The 16,699-nt window shown below is 41.9% G+C and overlaps 1 long non-coding RNA gene across 1 annotated transcript in view; it reads left to right on the top strand.

The window, feature by feature from the left end:
- The first annotated feature begins 9,482 nt into the window (after window positions 1-9,482).
- Window positions 9,483-16,699, top strand: part of LOC138756347 (uncharacterized) — a 62,689-nt gene continuing 55,472 nt past the window's right edge. Inside the window, exons 1-2 of the long non-coding RNA XR_011353012.1 lie at window positions 9,483-9,592; window positions 12,325-12,491. This is a non-coding gene — a long non-coding RNA (uncharacterized lncRNA). The remainder of the gene's footprint in view (window positions 9,593-12,324; window positions 12,492-16,699) is intronic.

The following is a 16,699-nucleotide window of genomic DNA, read 5'->3' as shown; positions in this document are numbered from 1 at the left end:
AATCACCCCAAAAGGAGGTTTAGAACATAGAACATAACAAGCACTTCAGCCTAGGATTTGCACCATCCTATGTAAACCTATTCCACAACAATCTAATTTTTCCCTCCCTTTATTTTTTTTGCATCCATATGCTCATTGTGACCAGACTCCACAACCATCCTCTGCAATGCATTCCAGGCACCCCCCAACTCTCTGAGTAAAAAAAAACAACTTACTTCAGACATCTCCCCTAATGTGGTAAATCACTATTATGTTATGATTGGCTGCTGCTGGCTGGACACGCCTCCTAAGACCAATCCTACCCATAGTCCTTCGCATGCTCCCCATTCCACTCTGCCTGATCAGTCAATGAGATTGGTGGCTGTTCTAGTCTATAGTTAATAAAAGTCTGTCAGTTTCACAACTTCAGTCTTTTGTGATTATTGAGGGTGCATCAATTTTATTAATTATATATTTTTTTAAAATACTTGGAACAGTACCTGAAACCTGAGAAGCTCAACATTGACCCTCAATCACCAGCCACCCCGAACGTGTTTGGACTCTGGCTACATTGTTTTGAAGTCTTCCCGGCGGCCGCCGCAGATATTATCACCATGGATACTAACCGAATGAGATTACTCTTCTCATGAGTTGGACCCCAAGTATTCCTGATGATCAGCAATGCCAACTCGTACCAGGTGCTATGGAGATCCTAAGGCCCAGTATCATAAGAAAGCAAATGAGGTCTATGCCAGAAAGCAGCGACCTGGAAAATCAAGCACCGAGTACCTGTGGACCCTCCAGAACCTATGCAAAATGTGCAACTGTCAGACCATGAAGGCAGCCCAGGAAGCTGCGGCCTCATCTGGGATACTTACGTGGCCAGTACTCTTGGAACAAAAGATACTTGATCTACAGAGGGTGGTTGAGCTGACAGAGACACTGGAGGTGGCCCTTCAAAATTTAGATGATTACTCAGCTGTCACTTGGTCAGCATGGGCGATGCTATCCTGGGATGGGGGATCATCCCACACCATGAGCGACTGGTCGCCCACACTGTCCCACTCCTCTAGTGACCTGACCTCGGCTGCCATTGCAAATACTAATTCTGTGAGAAGGGTAAACACCTGAGGAAACGCTGCCATGCCAAAGATGCGATATGCACTAGGTGCAGGAAAAAAAGACATTATGCCAAAGTTTACCAGTCCAAACCGCCTGCAAAACCTAGCAGCACCATATGCAGACAGTTCCCACTATGAACAGTGCGATCAATGTCATCACCTCTACAAACCAGCGATGACATGTGCGAGTCATAGAGGCCGCCATCTTGGACCACACAGCAGATGTAATCTTCTCAGGCATATGACACTACGAAAGAGCTGCGTGAACACCCATAGGATTCAGACAGCGAATCTATACTGGCCTTCATCACCCTGAACCTAGAGGCACCACATGAACTTGCCAGGTCCATGATGGATGTCCCAGTAAACAGGTGTGTTACTGTAATGGAAGATTTAAACCGTGTTTCTTACTTTTGCAGCCTTTGCTTCTGCAAGGCTGAGAACCTGCTTGTTGGATATGAATTAGTAGACACACCTGTAGAGCTCGTTGAAAGAACCAAAGACTTGTTGATCCAAACCAAGGCTTTTATTAGCAAAAGACCGGAGCTCTTCACAGGTGGCCGACCAGTCCGGAATGATCCGACCTGGCTAGGGACACAACCCTTTAAGGCCCAAACAATAGGTGTGGCTTAGCTCTCAGCCAATCGCTGTAAGCACAGTCTAGATACAGTAACTATATACACTATGTACATTGGTGATAGATCTGTACTATCACAACACCTAAATTCCACCATGGGGCCCAGGATGCAGTTGAATCAGAAGACATTATCTAAATTTACACTATGGGGCCCAGGGATGCATATGAATCAGTAGACGTTATCCAACTTCCACCATGAGGCCCAGAGATGCAGTTGTCTTTTGTTGGTCAGGAAGATAATTAAATAATTTGTTCAAAGAGATAAGATCTGAAGTAAACAACTTTTGGATAATATAAGCCATGGTCCCACTGCTGAAGTTTGAGACTCTCCAAGAGGTGGCAACATCTCTCAGCAAGAAGAAGAACTTCAAGATTCCAACCAACGTCCCGGTCCGGGGAGGTGGAGAAGCTACTACCGGCGCCCAGACAACCTACTACAAGTGTGCAGTTGTCGCCTCGCTTTGGCAGTTGGAACCAGTCCAGGCATTGATAAGTATAATTGGGAAGGGCTTGCATATTGTAGTGTTAATTCAGCTAGCTATTTAGTAATAAAGACTTGTATAAACTGAACTGCTCTCGGTGTGTGTGTGTCTATTTTCTTTCGGTAGCTCAAACACTGTGACCAATCTAAAACGAACAAAATGAGAGGTATAAGTTTATCCAAGACAGTTACCAACTGTTTATTTGATACTAGGAGTACAGGAAGTTTTATCCACCCCAATACCGCAGGCACCTATCCTTTAAAGTACGGCCCACAAAATAAAATTTCACTCACATCCAAATCACACATGGCAGCCATCCATGGGTCCTGTCCAGTGACCCTGACCATTGGAGGCATAGTTTACAAACATTTCAGGCTATTCATTATGCCACCACTCTGTGCCGCCTTGCTACTAGGGATGGACTTCCAGTGCCAACTTCAGAAAGTTACATTAAAATTTGATGGGCCCCATCCTCCTCTCACCACTTACAATGAACAATTCACAGACGGCCCAATGCATGTGACCTGTGGCCTCTCGACACTCAAGGTGGACCACCCTCCTCACCAACCTCACCCCTGATTTCAATCCGGTGGCCACCAGGAGTAGACAGTAATGTGCAGCAGACAAGGCATTCATTAAGTCGGAGATTCAGTGCTTGTTGGGTGAGGGCATCATCAAGCCAGCAATAACCCTTGGGGGGCCCAAGTAGTTGTGGTAAAGAACATAGAAAAGAATAGGATGGTCATACACACAGCTTGATGCATACCCTCTTTCCTGTATATCCAATATGGTCAACCAGATTGCACAATATCGGGTATTCTCCACGGTTACCTGAAGTTAGCATATCACCAACTCCCAATCCACCTAGAGGACTGCCAGTATACTGCTTTCGAGGCAGATGGCATCTGTATTAGCCTCAACTTTCCCATCTGCCACCAACACCACCCATAAATTGAAGGAACAATACCTGATTTTCTGTCTGGGCCTCTCTAGCCAGATAGCATTAACATCGACTTTTCCAGTTTTTCCTAACCTGCTCTCCTCTTTCCCCCCGCCTCTCCACCCACCCTACCCCCTTCAGCTCTCCTCCTTCCATCTCTATTCACCCAGCCATTTCTCCTCCCATTGCTTTCTAGAGTCCCCTCCCTCCCTTCTCCATCTATCACCTCTTGCCTTTGTGACCACGCCTCCCCCCTCCACTCTTTTATTTGAACCCCTGCCAACATTTTTCCATACCTTTGAAAAGGGCTCAAGCCTGAAATATCAGTTATGCATTTTTACCTTTGCTGTATAAGGATAAAATCAAGGATGATCTACCCCCAGGAATCAAAATTGTCTACAGAACTGATGGCAGACTTTTCAATCTTGCCCATCTCAATTCCAAAAACAAGACATCCCCAAATTCCCTCATTGAGTTTCAATACGCAGATGACAACAGTGTTGCAGCTCTCTCAAAGTACCACCCTACAACAGATTCTGACTGCCTTCAACTGTGCATATACAAAACTTAATCAATTCCAAGAAGACTCAAATCATCTACCAACTCTCACCAACTGAGACAAATCAGATAGAACCATCAATTCAACTTGGTGAAACAACCCTGTAAAATGTGGACTTGTCTTCCAATGTTGACCTTAATAATGAGATCCAATATCATCTTAAATGCGCTGGAACAGTTTTTAAATGTCTCCGAAAAAGATTCTTTTATGATCGTGACATTCGAACAGACACCAAAATGTTAGTGTACAAAGTAGTGATGATCCCTACTCTTTTGTATGCATAGGAAACCTGGACAACATGCCGACGACATCTGAAGGCACTTGAAAAGTTCCATCAATGCTGTCTTCAAAACATCTTTAATGTCAGCTAGGAAAATAGAAGAACTAACATCAGCATGCTAAACGAAGCAAAAACAACAAGCATTGAAGCCTTGGTCGTTAAGAACCAACTAAAATGGTGCAGTCATGTTGTTCGGATGGAGGACAAACATTAGCCGAAACAAATCTTCTACTCCCACCTTAAAGAAGGCAAACAACAGAAAAGATTCAAAGATGTCTTAAAATACCACATGAAGAAATGTAACATTGGCATCAGTAATTGGGAAACCAATGCCAAGGACAGGAAACTCTGGCAAACCATCATCCGAGAAGGGACAGCAACCTTTGAAGCCAACAGATGTGCAGAACTAGAAGAGAAGTAAATGGAAAGAGAGGCAGCAACAACCAAAGCCTGATCTGCCATCTGGAACTAGCTGTCCTGAATGCTGAAGATATTTCAAAGGCAAGGTTGGACTCATAAGGCACTTGAGAGCTCATAAATAGATCAACGAAACATGGCTGAGGATGATGGACTTTGAGGGAAGGCCATGATGACGATGAAGGACACTGTTTGACCTGCTGAGTTTCACCTGCATTGTATTTTTACTTCAATCATGGTGTCTACAGGTTTTCGTGTTTTACATCCCATCTGCCATACTTTTGCATCCTGCCCTCTGATCATTTAAACACTTAATTTGCATGATCATATCACCTTACCACATTATTGGTGTCCCTCCAGTTCAGGTACAACCTGTCCCCCTGTTCCCTGGAAGAGCATAATGATCCATATACCTGAAACCCATCTCCTCCACCAGCTCCCTAGCCACATATTTAACTGTGCTATCTTCCTATTTCTTTACCTTGTTAGATTGTGGCACAGGGAGTAATTCTATCTATTACAAAAAAATAAAGATCCTTTTTTTAAAAAAAAAACTTACTGCCAAGCTCCCTAAGAGAGGAGTGAAACATAGAAGTCGGCAGATGTTGTGATTTAATGAAAACATAAAAGTTCTGGAGCAACTCAGCAGGTCTTGCAGCGTCTCTAGGAGGTAAAGATATATAATAAATGTTTCAGGCCTGAACTTGATGAAGTGCTCAGGTCCGAAACGTTAGTTATATATCTTTAGCTCCCATAGATACTGCAAGACCTGCTGAGTTGCTCCAGAACTTTTATGTTTTTACTTAATCCAAATCCTTAAGCTCACCTTGCAGGACCTTGTCTCTTTTTGCTTATGTAATTGATGCCAATATAGACCACACCTACTGGCTGCTCACACTCCTCTTTCAGAATGTCCTGAGCCTGTTCTGAATCATCCTCCACTCTTCCACCAGGGAGGCCACACACCATCCTGGAATCTAAGCTGCAGCCACAGTAATGCCTGCTTGTGCCTCTGACTAGAGTCACCTATCACTTGCCTTGACATGTCATTCGCTGCCGTATAACAGAGACAGTCATAGTGCCACTGATCTATCTGCTGCTGCTATTTTCCCCTCAGATAATCTCCCTGGCTCTAGTATCCTATCTAGTAGATATGTTTGTGAAGAGGAAAGCCAAAGGTAATTCCTGCATTTTCTGTCTGCCTTTCTTGGCAGTCAACCATCTATCTGACTGAACCTTTGGTGTGACCACCTCCCAGAAAGTCCCATCCATGAGACTCTCCACTTCCTGTGGATTGGAGGGGGAAGATCCAGTTATCATGGTCCATGTAGACCATAGATTCTCAAGTTGGGGTGTACTCCCCATTGGTGGGGCGTGGGAATATTTTGGTGGGGCATAGGAATATTTTGGGAAATAATTAAAAAGTTGGTTTGAAAAAAATAAACTCATTACATTGGTGTGAAAAATGTGACTTGACAACACTGTCGGCGCAACACAATTGTGGTAACCTCCAAGTAAAATCACTTTGTTCTTTTTACTTTCACAACATGTTTTTGCTCTTCTGGTGTTTCTCTTATTTAAATTATTGTTATCCTTGGTTAGCATAATAATTTAAATTTTTTCCGATCACTCTTATTATCATCTATTCCAAATTATCTCAACAATCTTGTCTCCATCCATACCCCTTTACTTTATCTATTCAGTAGTGAGTGAAACCTGTACCTGTATATTTGTGCACCAGAATATTAATGGGGGCGGGGCCAGGGGTCCGCCCCAGGCACCAGCCTTAGGGGAACACCAAAATCAGGAAAAAAATAGGGACCCCAGGAAGTAAAGCATGAGGCGAGTGCAGTTTTGATGCACTCTCTGCGAGAAAAAATGTCAGAAACCGGGTTAATGTGTTCTTTTCATTTTTTTTGGGGTCAGTATTTTTCCTTTGATTCGATCATTACTTTTATTAGATTTTTTCAATTCTAAGACAATGAAATATTGATTAATCTGTTTCAGGCAGCTCGCATTGTTGTATATTCAAAATGAGCAGACCAAGTAAGCCACAGGTTCGTCAATATTTAGGTGAGTTCTTGAAGTTTGGGTTTATACCTGTTGTACACGATGAACGTTCACCTTCTTGTCTATTGTGCCAAAAGTCTTTGACAAATGAATCAATGAAAGCAGGCCGTCTTGAAGCTCATTTGAGGGTAAAACATCCTAACCATATCAATTCGAAGTTGGAATATTTTAAATCACTGAAAGAGAAGTTTGAAAATATATCAAATATCTCTTCATTATTCGCTGTACAAACTTTAGCCCTGAATCATACCCTTAAAATTTCACTGCTGATAGCAAAACATGGGAATAATCATATGATTGGGGAGGAAATGATTAAACCCACAATATCATTGTTTCTCAAAACAGTTCTGCAAAAGGATGACAAAGATGTCCAAGCAATGCCATTGAGCAATAGTACTGTCTGCAACAGAATAGATCACATGGGCCAAGATATTGAAAAACAGCTTACTGAGAAGTTGAAATCACAAAAGTTCTCAATACAACAGTATGAATCTACTGTATGGGTCTGTGAGGCTCTGTTATTGGCATACGTGAGATATATTGATCAGGAAGAGTTTCAAGAAGAGATGTTGTTTTGTGAACCATTAGAAACCACCACGACTGCAGTTGATATCTACAACAAGCTCAAAAATTATTTGGATGAAAATTAAATACCAAAAGGAAACATTGTATTTTGTGCTGCAGATGGTGCACCTGCTATGATGGGTAAAAAAAACCAGGATGTTTAAAATTAATGAAGGATGAAACAAACTCCATACATGGTTGTGCATTGTGTTATCCACCGAGAAAACTCAGTTGCCAAGAAAGTTTCCCCTGTTCTACATGAGATACTGCATTCTGTGATCAAGTGTATCAATGCCATCAAAGCTAATGCCAAATGTGAACATCTGTTTAAGCAGTTTCGTGTCGATAAAAATGCAGAACATGCAAGATTATTGCTTCACACTGAAGTAAGGTGGTTGTCAAAGGGAAACTGCTTCAAAAGGTTTATGGAACTGTTTGATCTCCTCAGCATGTTTTTGTAGGACGAACCTGAAATAAAGCTCTTGCTAACAACAGATGGCAATGCTTCTGTGAGTTACTTGATGGACATTTTTGAGAAACTAAGAACATTGAACAAGCAACTCCAAGTAGCAAATATGACACTCGTTGATGCAAAAACAAAGATATTTGGATTCATGACACTTCTAGAATTATGCCAAAGGAATATTTCTGCAAGAAATTTCAGTCAATTCTATTAGATGAATAAGGGTGAAGTAACTAATGCTGCTACAAACGTCATTGTCGACCATTTGAAAATGTTGGTTACCAACTTCAATGATAGATTTTGTGATTTAAAGGCAATGGATTTTCCCTCTTGGTTAACTCAGCCATTGCTGGTGGACTTATCTGAAGTTCCAGTGCAATACCAAGAGGAGTTATTAAGTTGCAACATGATGAATCTGTGAAAACTCTGATCAAAGTGAAAGAAACCATGATATGGCTATCTAACAAGATTGAAAAGAAATACCCAAACTCGACTACTTTAGCAAGGGAACTATTGATACATTTTCCATCGTCTTATTTCATAGAATGTGGCTTCAGTACTGTTAATGATTTCATACAAGCTAAGAGAAACCGACTGGAAATTACAAAACATGGAAATTTAAGGCTGAAACTAACACAATGAGTCCCTTGAATCAAAAGAAAATCTGCAGCCAGCATCAGGGGCAAGGTTCCCACTGAAGTGACGACAACTGTGGAATGTGGTTTTAAGAAGGTCGACGTATTGAAGTAATAGTTGAATATGAAATATGTATTCTGGTGTATTCCCAACTTTAATTGCATTGAAATACATTTGCAGTAAATGAGTTAATTAAAACTTCTTTTGAATATATAACTCCTTTTGCTAATGGTGGGGCACAAGATTTTTTTTTAAATTGAAGTGGGGCCTAGGGTAAAATAGGTTGAGAATCATTGGTCACGAAGGCAACCTACATCAGATGAAAATCTCCTTGACCCCAACAGCAATGCTCTGCAAAGCAGTATTGCCTTATGTGGCAATATTGTCACTCAGCTCAAGTCATGCCACAAGGTAGCTTTAATAGATGAAAAAGCAAGCAGTGCTATCGGATTTGAGCATCCCAATATGTAAAAGCATTTACAAAGTTTCAAAAGTCAAGAAAATATTTTTATTATGAATTTTTTTTAAAGATACAGGTACAGGTATCCCCCGCTTTTTGAAAGTTCACTTTATGCCACTTTGCTTTTTTGAAAGACTGACATTAGTGCCTGTTTTTGCTCACCAAAAGAAATCCAAAGAGGATTTTCGCTTTTACAAAAAAGGCAAAAGTGAAAATAGCATTCAGCATTTGTTTTGTAGGGAGCCGTTATAGAGGCAGCGCACACCCCAAGCAGCAAGAGTGGCACCGCCGAGCTCCTTCCCTGGGAACTACACTCAGCATCTCAGCATCAAGCCACTATAGCTTTGAACTGTGTCTGTAAGCATCTACACTCAAAGCTTTTTCCAATATAAATTATCGGTAATTGCTTCTTCACTTTACACCATTTCGGCTTTCGAATGGTTTCATAGGAACCCTCTACTTTTGGATTGCAGGGGAAACCTGTATCACTAAATGTGCATAAAGTCAATATTATTGAAAATTTACATCAGACAAAAATAAATTTTACATTTTTAACTTAATCATCTTTCTTCCTCTCAGCTCTTTAAAACTCCAGGACTGGCTGGGATCTTGTGAAAGGTCTGAATGAGCACAGAGTCCCCAACTTAAATAAGAGGCAATTCCAGCAAATTATAGGTCCTTGCTAAAGTTCGCCAGGTGTCAAGTGGCAAAGCGCAGAGCCAAAAGATGCTTTCTGGCCTTTCTTGTTTGGATAAGTAAGTGTTGAAGCCTCAAGCTTGCTGGGAAAGGGAAACACCAGCAGATGGCTGCAGAGTTGAAGGCAAAATATTGTGAAACTTAGGTCATGATTTGAACTCCCTTAGCAATTCCCTCGATGCTGATTTCTTCTACCAAGAGCACGGATCAACTTAATAGTTCAATTCATCCCATAATCTTCCAACTGAAATTCTCACCTTCACAATTCAGATCCATTCAAGATGCCAGGTATGTTCAAACTAGCTAGCATTTTGAAGGACTGTTCTCTCAACATCTGGAGATCCATGCATTAGTGGATGCATGCTGTTGACTTCTCTCTGCAACAGTGACTATTGCAAATCCATCAATTCCTCTTTATCTGCTGCAGAATTTGAATGCATATTTGAAGTTTATTTGCATGTACACAATCTTTCTTTCTTTGGCTTGGCTTCGCGGACGAAGATTTATGGAGGGGGTAAAATGTCCATGTCAGCTGCAGGCTCGTTGGTGGCTGACAAGTCCGATGCGGGACAGGCAGACACGGTTGCAGCGGTTGCAGAGGAAAATTGGTTGGTTGGGGTTGGGTGTTGGGTTTTTCCTCCTTTGCCTTTTGTCAGTGAGGTGGGCTCTGCGGTCTTCTTCAAAGGAGGTTGCTGCCCGCCAAACTGTGAGGCGCCAAGATGCACGGTTTGAGGCGATATCAGCCCACTGGCGGTGGTCAATGTGGCAGGCACCAAGAGATTTCTTTAGGCAGTCCTTGTACCTTTTCTTTGGTGCACCTCTGTCATGGTGGCCAGTGGAGAGCTCGCCATATAACACGATCTTGGGAAGGCGATGGTCCTCCATTCTGGAGACGTGACCCACCCAGCGCAGCTGGATCTTCAGCAGCGTGGACTCGATGCTGTCAACCTCTGCCATCTCGAGTACTTCGACGTTAGGGATGAAAGCGCTCCAATGAATGTTGAGGATGGAGCGGAGACAACGCTGGCGGAAGCGTTCTAGGAGCCGTAGGTGATGCCGGTAGAGGACCCATGATTCGGAGCCGAACAGGAGTGTGGGTATGACAACGGCTCTGTATACGCTTATCTTTGTGAGGTTTTTCAGTTGGTTGTTTTTCCAGACTCTTTTGTGTAGTCTTCCAAAGGCGCTATTTGCCTTGGCGAGTCTGTTGTCTATCTCGTTGTCGATCCTTGCATCTGATGAAATGGTGCAGCCGAGATAGGTAAACTGGTTGACCGTTTTGAGTTTTGTGTGCCCGATGGAGATGTGGGGGGGCTGGTAGTCATGGTGGGGAGCTGGCTGATGGAGGACCTCAGTTTTCTTCAGGCTGACTTCCAGGCCAAACATTTTGGCAGTTTCCGCAAAACAGGACATCAAGCGCTGAAGAGCTGGCTCTGAATGGGCAACTAAAGCGGCATCGTCTGCAAAGAGTAGTTCACGGACAAGTTGCTCTTGTGTCTTGGTGTGAGCTTGCAGGCGCCTCAGATTGAAGAGACTGCCATCCGTGCGGTACCGGATGTAAACAGCGTCTTCATTGTTGAGGTCTTTCATGGCTTGGTTCAGCATCATGCTGAAGAAGATTGAAAAGAGGGTTGGTGCGAGAACACAGCCTTGCTTCACGCCATTGTTAATGGAGAAGGGTTCAGAGAGCTCATTGCTGTATCTGACCCGACCTTGTTGGTTTTCGTGCAGTTGGATAATCATGTTGAGGAACTTTGGGGGGCATCCGATGCGCTCTAGTATTTGCCAAAGCCCTTTCCTGCTCACGGTGTCAAAGGCTTTGGTGAGGTCAACAAAGGTGATGTAGAGTCCTTTGTTTTGTTCTCTGCACTTTTCTTGGAGCTGTCTGAGGGCAAAGACCTTTAAGCTAGTATCTCTACATATATTTTGTACTATTATACAGTAAATGCTTTGTTATTCATCGTTATGAAAGTCTTAATGTAAAGCTATGCAAAATGTTTATCTGTTTTATCAACAAATTAAAGCTACATAAAGTAACAGCCATAGAGTTTGATTTGTTGGATTGAAGAGATCAAAATTTGGAATATCGTAGCTCATGCCTTGGAAGATGACACTTTGAAATTTGTATATATTAGAATAAGGAAAGTGTCATCTATACCCGCCCCTGCAATGATGTGTCATGCACTCACTAGAAGTATTGCCAGATGTTCAGATGCTGGTTGCCCAGTGACGCACGCACACAAGTTTTGATATCACCAAAATAAGCAGGTTGGCTATTTTCCTGTTCAAATTGGCTGTGGACACAACCTAGGTTAATTTATCTGGGTTCCCTGACTACCTCTGAGGTAGGTCAAGGACCCAGTTGGATTCCAATGGGGTTGATCAGGTCAGACACTTTCTAACTGCTGTGTAATAAGATATATGGTGTGCTTTATTAGATAGGGGATTATTCAAGAGCAGAGCGGTAATGTTGTAGCTCTATATAACTTTGGATAAAACACACTTAATTGTGTTCAGTTCTGATCATCTCATTATTGGAAAGATGTGGAAGCTTAAGAGAGGGTGCAGAGATTTACCAGGATTTTTCCTGGATTGGAGAACAAAGTTTGTAAGGAAAGATTGAGCGAGCTTGTGTTTTTCTCTTTGAAGCAATGGAAGATGAGAAATGACTTAATACATAAGATACATAAGATTATGAAGGGCATTGATTGTTTCCAGGCAGCATTGGTCAATACCAGTGGGCATCTGTCAAAAGGTGATAGAAAAATATTTATGAGAGATGACAGAGGTAGGTTTTTTTTACACAGCAGTGGATGCCTGGGAGTGGTTGCAGAGGGTGGTACAATCAGGAAGATAGGCACATGGATGTAAGAAAAGTGGAGGGATATGGGCTGTGGTAAGGGCTATGGTTAGGATTGATGTGGGTAGGTTTACACAGGTCAGCATAGCATCGTGGGTTGAAGGGCCTGCATTGTGCTAAGGTATGCTCTACATTCTCTACCCACTGCCTTCTTTTGCAGAAAGTGCCAAACCAAAATGGAGTTTATGGTTCACACCAAATATCCACCTCAGAGCTGGAACAATGCCCTTCAAAATATCTAGCCAAAGAGCGAAGGATTTTCTCCAGCCACCTTCTTGCTCATGTGGACAAATCAGGGGCACTCGAGAGACCAAAAGCTCTGATGAGGTAAGTAACAAAAAGAGGCTGGAAAGAAGATAAATAATCCGAGACAGGATAGAGAAATGAATGAGTCTCAACTTCCTGGAGGGTGCTTAATCACCTGTGAGAGAAGACAAAATTGGGAGAGAAGTGGTAGCTAAAATGAACTGGCTAGTTGGTTATAAAATGGTGATTTATTTTGCCTTCATCAATAAGGGAGGTAATGTGCCTTAACTTACAATAAATGCGTGCAGCATATTAGAGAAGTAGGAGGATCTTCTCTGCCTAGCAAATAAGAACTGCATGGCTAGACTTCCAATCCTTATTTTGCAGCCAGACCAAATGTTGACGCACCTGAAACTACAGTACTCAGTTTTGATACTGAGTAACAGAGATACAAAGGCATTTCATTTTTATCCCCGATAATCATCAATTTTTCAGACAATAATTTTTCATTTAACCCACACTCTCTACCAAAAGGACAAATATTTAAATTAATTCATAAATTCACAACATGATTGTCAGAAATATGAAATCTACAAGAGTCCTAATCCATTGATTATTTAACAAAAAAGACAACAAAATGAGGAACAAAAACAATGACACTAAGTTCATGTTTAAATTGCAAGACTGTCCTTACACTGAAAAGTCAATATCATGTACAACCAATGAACCAATTAATCTTCAGTGTCAAGGGGAGGGTTAGTCAAGGTCCAGCATTTGTGGCAAATGGAAATTTTAGAACTATCAAACAGAGGATTTTTTTTAACTAAAAATATACTTAATTCACAATAATTTATTTACAAGGGAAAAACCATTCAGAGTCTGTTCCCACCTTTAATTTTTCCTGTCACTGTGCATAGTTACATTCGATTCCATTTACACCACTGTGGTACCTCATCTCTTCTTCCCTGTTGTTTGATGGTCTTTCCCTTGGTCTCAGCCCCTTAATGCCTGATAATGGGAGGACTCCAGACTATAGTCCTTCCCCACAGCACCTCAGAGTGTCCCTCAGCACGTACACCTGCAGCCTGGAATTCCCTTACCGACATCTCCAGATGCTGAAGGTCCAACAAGTCTCGGGCAGACCAAAGTGTGTCTTTTACCGATTTGATGAAATTTCAGCAGTTCTGGATGCCTGACTCCACCAAACAGAAATCCTCCAAATCATCTCACCATAGTCAATTTGCAAATGTGTGTAAAGAAGCATTGCAAAATAATATATAACAAGATATCAAACCAACTAAAGTGAAGGAATTCCTGACTATTTCTGTAATAATGCAATAATCTGCAGGTTTATCAACGAGTAAATTTGCAAATCTGAATGCAGTGTTCACTACTAGGTGAAACAAATCAAAATAAGATATTTAATAACCATCATGAAAACATAGTTGCACATGAACAAAATTGGGAATTAAACATTCCAGGATACTTATCTTTGAGAAGAGATCATAGAATGAAAGATTAGTCCAAATAATAAATAATGTGATAAAGAGAAAAAGGAGATTAGTGAAATTGGTATGGATGGAGCTAAGATTTAGCAAGGAGCAGATAACTTGGTGAGATTTGTTGATTTGCCTCCATAAGTATCAATAGTGAACAGCATTATATAAACAAGGAAACTTATATAGATTGGTCAAAATAAATTAGTGTGTTTTTATGGAATTAATGAATTATTAGATGGTTCTCTTTATTGATGTGAAGAAATGAACAAGAAAACGGTGGCACAGTTGGAGTAGCAATTAGCACAACGTTGTTGCACCACCAGCAATTGGGACAGGGGTTTGAATCCCACGCTGTCTGTAAGGAGTTTGTACATTCTCCCCATGTCTGCATGGGTTTTCTCTGGGGGCTCCGGTTTTCTCCCACCATTCAAAAAGTACTTGGGGTGTAGGTTAGTGGGGGGTAAATTGGACGGGAGGGACTCGTGGGCCGAAATGGCCTGTTACCGTGCTGTTCAATTTAAAAACTGATGAACTCTATCCTGTAACCAAGTAAATCAGCCCAAGATATTTATGCATATTTATTTTAAATTGTATCTTTGTGTCTATGTGTGATTATTATTGCTGTGAATTATGTGTGTGCAGCAGGAAAAAAAGCTGTTTCATCTGGCTGTATATGTGCAGGCAGATGAAAATGAACATTAATATATTTTAGTTTTCTCAAGATACACAGCTGGACTGCAGTGTGCATTTTGAGGAGGATATTGAGAGTCAAATATCAGATACAGATGAGTGAAGGGAATGGGCAGAAAAATACAAAGAAGAAAAATGTGAGGTCATGCAGTTTGATGATGTGGAAAATCAGCAAATGATTAAAACCCTCTACCATCAACAGCCTCCTATCAGCAAGCAATTTTGGATTCATTTTGCCAACTTGCCTTGCATCCCATGAGCTCTAATCTTCTGGACCAGATGCTCACATGTGATCTTGTCAAAGGCATTTCTGAAATCCATGATCATAATATCAACTGCTCTACCATCATTGCTCAGGTATTCAAAAGCTTTAATCCAATTAGTCAGATATTATTATTAAGGTGAGCATCAAAATCATCCTTAGTGAGTTTCAATTGTTGAATTCTCATCCCTTTGACCTGATTTCATATCCTGATAATTTGGTCCCAGAGAGAGTATTTTTTTTTAATTGCCTTTATTGTCATGTAATAAAACAGGCATAATATTGCACAAAATGTCCTTTAGTTTGCTACAAAGCAGACAAAGATTCATCATCCATAGAAATTGCCCAGTGCCCCTTATGGTCAAAGAAAAAGAAGCAAAAAAGAATCCCTTTAGAGCCACTGAGTGCCCTGGACTCACCTCCAGTGCTCCAGCAGCCTCAGCTGCCATGCAAGACTCCAGTTCAGTTCAAACCATGGCAACCTGTGATAGTACAGATTCTATCACCAAAGTGTATATGTACATAAGTACAGATGGTAGTGTAGGATGACTGTGATTGGCTGAGAGTGTAGCCACACCTACTGGCTGGTCTTAAAGAATTGGTCCTACCCAGACCAGGTCATCCTGGACTGGTCGACCTACATGTGATATGCTCCAGATTTTTTGGTTAATAAAAGCCTTGGTTTGGATCAACAAGTCTTTGGTTCTTCCAATGCGCATTACACAGCCCAAACCCAGATCCAAACATCTGACACAATGAGAAAGACTTCAGCACCCTCTCGCATTTTGGTTCCGAAACCTGGTATCCCTTCAGCCTCGAGTCAGTCTTCACCCGTCTCAGCCCAGTGTGATCCTTTGACTGCAGTCGCCAAGAGCCTGCAGACTGCATGGGTTCCTCGCGTTGACTCACCAACAGCCCACCGCCTGTGTGTTCTTTAGCTGCAGAGGTCCTCACTCCTCCGACACTGGCATCACCCTCCTGTGGGTTGACTCCTCTGCTTCTGTTTCTCAAAAGAAGTGTTCTCCCCATTACTGGTGCCCTGCACCAGACCTCTGCTTCCTTGGAATTTGCAACTCCTCGAGGCCGTTGCTGAACACAGGTGCTGCCATCTTGGGCCCAGACCCCGAGGTCACAGGATTTAAAAATAAACTTCCATCGGGTACTTTAACAGGAAGGTTAAAGCCTGTATGGCGCCATCTGCAGCATGACTAGGTGGTAGAACCCCACAGAGGAGCACTGTGTCTCCTCTCCCCACTCTCCCCAGGTCTGCACCAGCGGTGGTGCTATTTTCTTTCTGAATGTTATCCTCAAATGATATTCAAACAAGTATCAAGTCAGAGCAGATCCATAATAGGAGATGAGCGCTACAGAATAAGCACACCACCTGCTGGTTGTAGAAAACTGTAAGTGAATAGCAGCAGCTTGAACTTGTAACACACTCCTGAAGTGGGAATTTTTTTTGTAAGATCCTTAAGTTTAAGAATTTCTTTTGAGCAGTGACAGTGCAGGTGAATAATCACTCAGAATCCTCGAGCTCAGGCCAGACTGCAGCTGTTTCAAATCACCAGTCACTGCTTCTGAATCAAGGAATCTTCCTCAATTATATCATAACCCTTCTTTGAATGTTAGCTTAAGGCTATGTTAAAACCGAGGACACAAAGGTGTTGGGATCGTGGGAGTTAATTTTTAACAAAAATTCTGAAATAAGCTTTCTGACCAAAACAGAAGCCCCATAAAACAAGTTAATGGTTTGCCAGAATCCCCTCTCTCCCCCTCTCCACAGTTGTGTTCTACATTAAGTACAGGGTTGCTGAATATGATCATAGAGGAGATGTTGC

This window comes from Narcine bancroftii, chromosome 3 (genome assembly GCF_036971445.1).
Source record: "Narcine bancroftii isolate sNarBan1 chromosome 3, sNarBan1.hap1, whole genome shotgun sequence".
Lineage (NCBI taxonomy): Eukaryota > Metazoa > Chordata > Chondrichthyes > Torpediniformes > Narcinidae > Narcine > Narcine bancroftii.
The sequence above is the reverse complement of the archived record's forward strand: the minus strand, read 5'-3'. Positions and strand labels throughout refer to the sequence as shown.